This window comes from Panthera onca, chromosome D3, assembly GCF_046562875.1.
Source record: "Panthera onca isolate mPanOnc1 chromosome D3, mPanOnc1 haplotype 2, whole genome shotgun sequence".
Lineage (NCBI taxonomy): Eukaryota > Metazoa > Chordata > Mammalia > Carnivora > Felidae > Panthera > Panthera onca.
Window position 1 is genome coordinate 4,367,747 of NC_138350.1, and position 9,039 is coordinate 4,376,785.

Below are 9,039 nucleotides of genomic sequence, written 5' to 3' on the forward strand. Positions count from 1 at the left end.
GGAGGCAGGGGGGAGGCTCTGCCTTGCAGGGGCTCCCACTGAGCCTGGTGATGGGGCCCCCCTGGCGCCCAGGATCCAGGCCGGCTCGTCTGCCTCCCGCAGTCGGGTTTAATAACCTATGCAGGTTTTGAAACTGTTGTAACTGACAGTAATAACAGCAGAGTTTATAATCGTAATTGTGTTGCACTTTATAGGTCATAATTTCATCTTCCCAAATCCCCTGGAGAGCAGAGATTATTATTGTCCCCACTTTACAGATGAGGAAACTGAGGAACAGAGAGGTTAGGCGGCCTGCCTGAGGTCACACAGCCAGTGAGATTCGAACCCAGGCTGTCTGCCCCGGCGCCCACATCCTTCCCGTTCTCCTGCCTCAGCCTCCTGGTTGTCCTGCGTGGGACTTAGGCCAGTCCGTCCCGGGCTGAGCCCTGTGTTAAGGCTTTGTGCGTTTACTGATGTCTCCTCGGCACGTCCCTTCGAGGGAGATGTTAATTTAGGGTGGCTCAAGACCTCGAGAGGCTCGCATGCTGAAAGGATTATGGCCTGCCTTCCGCGATCGCTATAAATCCGAACAGAAACCATTTTTCTGAGCCATACGATAAAATTGTGTTTCGCTTAGAGACCAAGCAAGCCCCTTGCTGACATTAAAATAGCTTCTTCTTTCTAGATCTTCTGTTTCCCTTCTGGCGGCTTTGGTGTCCTGGCGCTCTGGGCGCTCCCCGTCCTGCCTGTGGGACTGTGTTGATGACCGTGAGACCCATTTTCCAGATGAGGAGACCGAGGTTCCGGGGGGTGGCCGGACTCGAGTGAGGTCACTGGTGGGGACGTTCTAACCTGCTTTTCCCGCCTGGTTCGGGGAACGGAGACCACCGGAGGGGGGCTGCCACCCTCCGTGCGTGCCCCAGGCGAGCCCTGCCAGCCATCTGTCTGGCGGGAAGAGGAGAGCGGCTGTGCCCACCTCATTTTGGGGACAGGGAGGCTGGGGCTGGCTGGGGAGCGGTGCTGTTCTCACGTGGCGTCCGTGTGGGCCCGAGACCCCCAGCCACAGTCGACGCCCGTTCTTTCACGCTGCGCCCTGTGTCTTGGGACATCTGATCTTCGGTGCCCTTGAGATGCCCGGCCTCCCTGGAGGAATCGACCCGCAGACTGCAGGGCGGGAGCGCCCTTCACTTCCGGGGGTGGGCTCGTGCAGCCAGACAGGGCCTGCGTTTCTGGCAGAGGCTCCGGCGTGGGGCACGCATTCCCCGCTGCTGACTTCGAGGCCGTGGGGTTTGGGTGCTCTCCCTGCCCCTCGCTGCCGCCTGGGACGCAGAGGAATCGAGGACAGACTCACGGGAGGCATCGCGCGTCTTCACGGTGCTCCTCGGTGTTAGAGCAATCTGGGAGGGCTGCCTGGAAGACCTGGAACAAGCTCGTAGGAATCAGTATGAGTCAAGCATTCCAAACAGGGCCTGGCACAGAGCAGGTACCGTATTTAGGGCCGAAACTGACATTTCCTGACCACTGGCTTTGCCTTAGTGAGTTTGCCATTATCACCATCGTTGACATTGATTCGCTTAAAAAAACTGTCACTTTTTTAAGTGACAGAGAGAGTGTGTGCAGGGGTGGGGCAGAGAGGGAAAGACGGAGAGAGAGGATCCCCAGCAGGCTCCGCGCTCAGTGTGGAGCCCAACGCGGGGCTCGATCTCCCCACTGCGCGATCGCGACCTGAGCCGAAATCGGGAGTCGGACGCGTAACGGACTGAGCCGCCCAGGCGCCCCGACACGGACTTCACTTCGAGTGATTCCTGAGCATTCGTCCCATGCCAGGCTGTGATCGGAGTGTGCCGGATACGCTGACTCATCTACGCCTGTGGCGGCCCTGGGATAGGACTGTCGTTATCAGCTCTGTTTTGTAGGTGGTGGGGGGGGGGGCTGGGGCACGGAGAAGGTAAGTGACCTGCCCAAGGTCATGCGGCGGGCAGCTGGCAGAACTGGGATCCGAACCCGGGCAGATGGACTCCACGCACCTGCTGTCAACGTGCGGCTTGTGCAGGCGTCACCTGCAGCCATCCCCGAGCCCGCAGTCGGGCTGGACCTCTTGGCAAGGCTGGGCCGGCCACGGGCCAGGCTCCCCCAGCCACGTAGGGCTCTCAGGCATGCGGCAGCTGCTGTGGGCCGGGCGGGGCTGGTCGGGACACGAGGGGTCTGCTTTATGCCTCCCTGCAGCCAGCCTGGTGTCCCCACGGCCTCCTGGGGCAGGGTGGGGAGATACGTATCAGCAAATGTCACACCGGGCCCCTGCCTTGTGGGATCCCGTGGGCTGAGGGGAGATGGGCGGTGCACAAAGGAAACATGGTGTTGCAAGGCGGGGGTATGCTGAGTGTGGAATAATGCAGGGCTGGGGAGGGTGGGACAGCTCTGGTTTTGGGGGGGGGGGGCTCACTTTAGGTAAAGGAATCAAGGGTGGTCTTTAAGGAGGTGGCATTGGAGCCGAAACGTAGACAACGAGAAGGAACCAGACGTGTGAAAAGAAGAGGGATGGGTGTTCTAGGTAGGGGGAATGTAGCTGGGAATGTCTGGGTGGCTTGTGCAAAGGCCCTGAGGCCGTGATGTTTCAAGAAGGCTGAGGAGGCCTGCACGGCTGGAACAGAGCCAGGGGCACCAGAACAGTTCTCTGGATCTGAGGCTGTTCTACAGACCGTGGGGGTGGGGTGCTTTTCACATTTAAGGCAGAAATCAAGTTTAATGGCTTTTGTGTCTCCCTTTTTGTTCTTTTGCTCATCGGTTAATTTATATTTACTGGGCACATGGAATGTTCTGGACCTTTGTAGGGCACTGGGATCAAAACGATGGGAAGGTCAGGCATCGTCTGTGCCTTTGAGGAGTTTAGTGTCCGGAGGGAGGGTGTCAGTTAGACAGGTGGCACCGAGGGTAGTAAGGGTCAGGTGGAGGTCAGGTTATCCCTGGGGTTTAACGAGGTCTGAACGTGTCTGTGATCAGGACAGGCCTTCTTGGACAAGGGTCAATGGAGAGGAGACCTGAAGGTAATTCATTAGGGCTCCTGAGTCGTGGTGGAGCCACACTCTGGCTGGTTTGGGCCACAGGGAGAGTTGATGGGTACTCATAATGGCAAAGCGCAGGGTAGGACAAGTTCAGGCATGGCTGGATCCAGCGCCTCAAACCATGCTTGGGAGGTGGACTCTCTCCGTTTCTGCTTCCTTCTGCGTGGGCCTTGTTTACAGGCAGGTTTATGGCACCAGCACAGCCAGCCAAGGGGAAGGAGTCACCCGAAGCCCCCAGAGTGTCCCTCCTTTCTCTTGCTCATTATCCTTGCCACCTGAGACCTTCGACACTCGTTCGGTTATTTTCAACAGCATCGGGGAGGTGGTCGAGGTGGGGGCGAGGGGCGCCCCAAACTCAGATAGGGTCAAAGAAGGGCAAGAGGCAACAGGGAGGGGTGGGGATTGTGGCTAACGGGCACACCGGACATTCTGGTTGTTCCCCTCAGAGAAGCTAGAAATCTGGATTTTATTAGCAGTGTCCTAATTTTTTAAAAAACATCGTGTGTGCCAGAAAGAGCTTCCCTGTTGGCCACAGCTGGCCGTCGTCATCTCGTGGCCTGTGTTCTCAGCGATGACTTTTATCTCAAAGTATTTTGCCCTCTGTGATCTGGGCGGAATATCCCGTGGAATGTAACAGAAGGTCCCGGGGCTTGGGAAGTCACGTTTAACGCCTCTGGAGATCCCGTTTCCAACAGTCGGGGCCCAAGGCCACGGCAGTCTCCCCTGGAGCCCTCCGGTGGAGTTGCCACGTTCGGAGAGACGGAAATCCTAGCGGTTAGTGACCTAGACTCGGGCACTGCATTCCCCGTGTCTTAGGCTTTGCCACTTACTTGTAGCTTCGCGCCCTGGGGCAGGTCACTTCCCCCCTGTCCCTGGGTTTCCCCGGCCGTAACGGGTCAGTGGTTTGCCCTAGGATTGCTGTGAGACGTAAAGGAGCACCCTGAAGCCTGTTCGCCCAACGCCTGGCATGCCGGGAGCGTGTGTCCTCCTGGGCTGGTATTATCTGTCCTTTCCAGTTTGGGTCCTGCGATCCAGCTGGCGGTGGCCGGGAGCATTCCTGGACACCTCCTCCTTCCTCTGCCGCCCGGGGCGTGGGCTCCCGGGGCCCCAGCGCAGGCGGCCATCTGCCTCCTGCCTCCTGCCCCTGCCCCAGCCGTCCCTGCCAGTTGCCCTGTGCCCTCTGCTGCGGGATGATGGCACTACGTTCGGACGTGAGTCTCGAGTGAGCACTTAGCCCTGCCCACCGCCAGCTCCCAGCCGCTGCGGGTAGAGGGGTGGCCGCACACAGGAAAATCAAATCAAATCAAATGAAGTAAAAACAGCACTCGGGAGAAGAGCCGTAGAGGACAGTTTGGTGCTTGTGGCCGAAGTAGCTTCTGCGCCTGGCTGAAGGGATGGGCGAAGGAGGGTCCGGGCCTGTTGTGGCCCGTCAAGGAGGTCCCTTTCCTGCCAGCCTCCTGTGAGTGACTGATAGGTACCTGTCACAGGGAAGGGGGGTCACGGTTGCTCGCGGTCTGTTTTTAGGCCGGGAGAGGGCTGGCCGCGGGGTCCCCGTGGGGACGGTTTCCTCGAGATGCCCATGTGCCCGTCCCCACGGCTTCCAGCCTGATTGTCTGGACTGAGTGCAGAAAGGGGAGCAGAGGCCCAGCCTGGTACTAAGCACTTGATGCTGAATTGAGTCTTGACGATGTAGGGGGTTGCGTTGTGTCCATTTGGAACCCGTGACTGTGACCTCGTTTGGCCAGAGGGTCTTGGCAGATGCAATCGAGGTAAGCATCTTGGGGCGCCGGGGTGGTTCAGTCGGTGAAGCATCCGACTCTTGATATCGGCTCAGGTCGTGATCTCATGGTTTGTGGGATTGAGCCCTGCGATGGGCTCCGTGCCGATGGGGCGGAGCCTGCTTGGGAATTCGTGCTCTCCCTCTCTCTGTGCGCCCCCACCCCATCAAAGTAAATAAATTGTAAAAAAAATTAAAAGAAAAATTAAGCATCCGTAGATGAGATCGTCCTAGATTAGGATGATGACCAAAGTTCCGGGTATAAGACAAGACGCACAGAGAAGAAGGCCGAGTGTAGATGAGCAGAGACCATAGGCTGGGGACTGCCTGGGGCCACCGGAAGCCGGACGAGGCAAGGTAGCATCCTTCCTGGAGCCTTCAGCGGGGATGAATCGCTGCTGACACCTTGATTTCTGGCTGCCAGGCTCCAGAGCCGAGAGAGAAGAAATTGCTTTTGCTCTGAGAGTCCTCTCCCTGGTTTGGAGTAATTTGGTTCGGCGGCCCTGGGAAAGCGACTTTTATTTTCATCCCTCCTAACATTTAAAGACCTGTTTGTGGCCTTCAAGGCCTTGCACAGTCTGTCCCCTTTGACACAGCTGACCGCCACCGCCACGCTGGCCTCCTGGCCCCAGGGCCTTTGCCCTGGCTGTTTCCTCTGCCTGGCACACTGTTTCCTGAGACGCTTCCACATCCGACTTTCTTCTCCAGCCAGCCCACTGTCGAAGTGCCACATCAGACACCAGCCCATCCACGGCAGCTGCCGTTAACTTGAATCGTATCGTGTCTTTATCTGCCGGTGACTCCTGACCTCTTCCCGTGTCAGCCCCACGAGGGCGGGGATCCTTGTCTTCATCCCTGCTGTGTCCCCAGTGACCACTGCAGACAGTAGGGGCTTAATAAATGTTTGTTGGATGGGGGACGGCCCCAGGCCCGGGGTCAGGGACTCTTGACGCTCAAAGTTAGTAAACTGGGCCGGAATGGCGGTCGTTCAACCAAGCCATCTTTTTTGATTTAGTTTGAACCGAGGCAACAGTCACAGCCTGTGAAATTAACCGCTTTAAAGTGCACAGTTCGTTAGTTTTTCATTCACAAGCAATGCCTTACAACCCACACCTCCGTCTAGTTCTAAAATATTTTCATCTCCCCGAAGGAGACCCAGAACCCCTTAGCAGTCACCCCCTCTGTCCCCTCCCCGCAGCCCTTGGCGACCACCTGCTCTCTGTCTCTGCGGATCTGTCTGTTCTGGAAATTTCCTCTCAATGGAATCCCACAATGTGTGACCTTTTGCGCCTGGCCTCGCGCACTCAGCGTCATGTTTCCGAGGCTCATCGGTGGTGGAGCAGGGTGGCGGTGCCTCGTTCCTTTTTTAGGGCCGCGTCGTATCGCGCTGTGTGGATGATCGTTGACGAAACCGTCTTGTAAGTGGCTGTTCAGATGAGGGACCGAGGCCGCCCGGGGAGGCGTAGTCACTTACCGCCTGGGTCTTGGGGCGCTGGGGTGTGGGATAGCAGAGGGAGGTGGAAACAGGCTCCCGTTGCTAGCTCGTGCTCTTTCTTTCTCTTTCCCCAACCCTGCCCCAATGGGGAGGGAGTGGGTGGGGGTCCCTTTCACTGGGGCTGGACCCCGTGGTTCTCTGAGCCCCCCAAAGGGTGTGGTTTCTCTTGACCCTGAGAGAGGCAGCAGGCAGAGTGCCCCCATTTCACAGCTGAGCACACTGATGCCTGCAGAAGCAGGGGCCTTGCCTCAGGCTGAGGGCCCCTCCTGCCTGCACTCGGGGGCCCCTCTGGCTCCCGACCCATGCCTCCGTGGTCTCCACCAAAGCGTGACCCCGTAAAGCCTTCATTGATCTTTCCCGATGTATAGACTTTGCCCGGCAGACGAGTTCCCAGAGATGGTCTCGGCCGGAGGCTTGGAGGACGAGGCGTTCCTTTGCGGGGTAGTTGACCTCATGCAGTCCTATTCTGAACTCCTAGAAGGAGCCCCATGTCCCCCTTGCTGGTTTTTGATGATTTTCCGCGTTCGTGAAGTCACTCAACAAACCGTCCGCGGCCCAGCTTCTTGGGGGTGGGGGACTGGGGACATACAAGAAGTGACCGTGGGGGGTGCCTGGGTGGCTCAGTCAGTTAAGCAGCTGACTTCAGCTCAGGTCATGAGGTCGCAGTTCGCGGGTTCGAGCCCCGCGTCGGGCTCTGTGCGGACAGCTCGGAGCCTGGAGCCTGCTTCGGATTCTGTGTCTCCCTCTCTCTCTCTTCCTCCCCTGCTCGCTCTCTGTCTCTCAAAAATAAATAAACGTTAAAAAAAGAAAGAAAGAAAGAAAGAAAGAAAGAAAGAAGTGACCGTGGAATGACACAGCCCAGCGCTGAACCTGCCCCAAGCATGAATAGCTCTGGTGGGGGTGTGGATAAGTCCCTCCTGGTTCCAGGCCAGCTTCTGCGAAGGTCTGGACGCAGGTCTGTGTCCAAAACAAACAGAAAAGAACAAAAGGCACCCTGAGTCCTGCCTTTGCCGCTTCAGACTCTGCTTCCTGGCCCCGCTTTGTTGGGGCTGGTTTCTCCCGTTCCTGAGTCTTGTGGTCGGACTGTTGGAGTGAGAAGAGCCAGTAGGCAGGCGACGGCACCCGGATCTGGGGGCTAAAAGTGCGGCTTGGTGCCGCCTGCTTTTCTCTGGGGCTCAGTTTCCCCATCTGTAAGGCTTCCCCGCCGGGGCTTTCGGGACAAGTCCCGGCAGCTTCGGAAACACTCTTCGGGGTGTTTTCTTGGGAAAGGCAGGAGGGTGAGTTGACAAAAGTCAACAACATATGGCCTCTGTGGGGCCTCCTCCCTGGTCTCCTGGCAGCCGCTCTGGTCCCCAGCCTGGTCCAGTGGCCACGGACCTTCGTCGCCTGCAAATCTCATCTGCCCCAGACCCTCTTGTGGCTCCTTGTACCACGTGGCAGGGTGAATGTGGGCCGGGCTCGGCCTCGTTCCAGCTGTGTGATCTGGGGCAAGCTGCTTAACCTCTCTGGGCTCCTTTCCTCCTCTGTATTTTGGGGTTCCAAAGCACACCTGCCTTTTATCGTGCCCCTGTGGGGACAGACGGGTTCACAGGTGAAGCGTATTTTCACGGCGCTGGGCGCATGGCATGATGAGTACTAGCATTTTCTTGCCGCGATTACTCTCGGGAGCCTTTCCAGTCTTGGGAATGGAGTGACTTGCCCGGAGTCTTTGTGACCCACTTCCTCTTCCACTCCTGTTACCCCCTGACCTCGTCTTCTGACTCTGCCTCGCTCCACACAAGCCTTCTCTCTGCCTCTGCAACGCATCGAATGTGGTCCGGCCTCCAGTCCGTGCCCCCTGCCCTGCATCCCCGGGGGACCCCTTGTCGTCACTCGGGATGCCGGAGTCCCGGTTGCTGGGGGCAGGGGCGTGAATCTGGAGACCCCGGGGTGGGGGTGGGGGGGGATCCTGCGGCTCGGAGCACTGTGGGAAGCAGAGCTGAGCCTGCCCCTGCTGCAGATGGGAAGTTGACATCCAGAGGAGCTCAGACTTGTCTCTGACTCACGCGGCCGGTTGCAGCCAAGGGTCAGAGCCCTGGCTGACCACCAGAGCATCCACTTGGGCGTGTGCATGCGTGTGCGTGTGTGTGCGTGTGTGTGCGTGTGGTTGGCTGTCTTTTCTCACCCTCCAGGGTGGTCACCGAGATGCCCCTCGTTGGGAATACCAACGCGAGGGGGTCATGTTTGCTTTTCCTGAGATTACACGCAGGGCAGAGCCTGCCCCGCGGCCACCGTGTCACCCCCGGGGGCCCGGGGAGGAGGAGGCGGCCGGTCGGGCTGGGAGGAAGCGGGTTAAAGTAGGAGAATTCGGGCCTGGAGCTCGCTTTCGCCGCCGAGGAGGGAATAGTGAAGAGGTTTTTCTACCGAGCTATAAAAAGGCCTCCCGGCGTTTCAGCTCCTGAGTGTCGGCTGGAAGCCCGCCAGGGTTACCATGGCGATGAGGAATTATTACTTACTGCCAAGGCTGGGAGAAAAAGCTCGTACTTTTGGCTTGCAAACAAGAGGAGTGGACCTTATGTAATTCTCTGTGTTTATAGGCCCGGAGCGGCGGGAGGCGAGGAGGGACGGCGGAGGCCCGACACCGAGTTTTGGCCCCGGCCCGGGGGTCGGGCGGTGGGGCCTCTGGTGGGCCTGGGGGGGGGCGGGGTGGCGGCGGGCCAGGGGGGGCCGGGGTGGGGGGCCGGCCC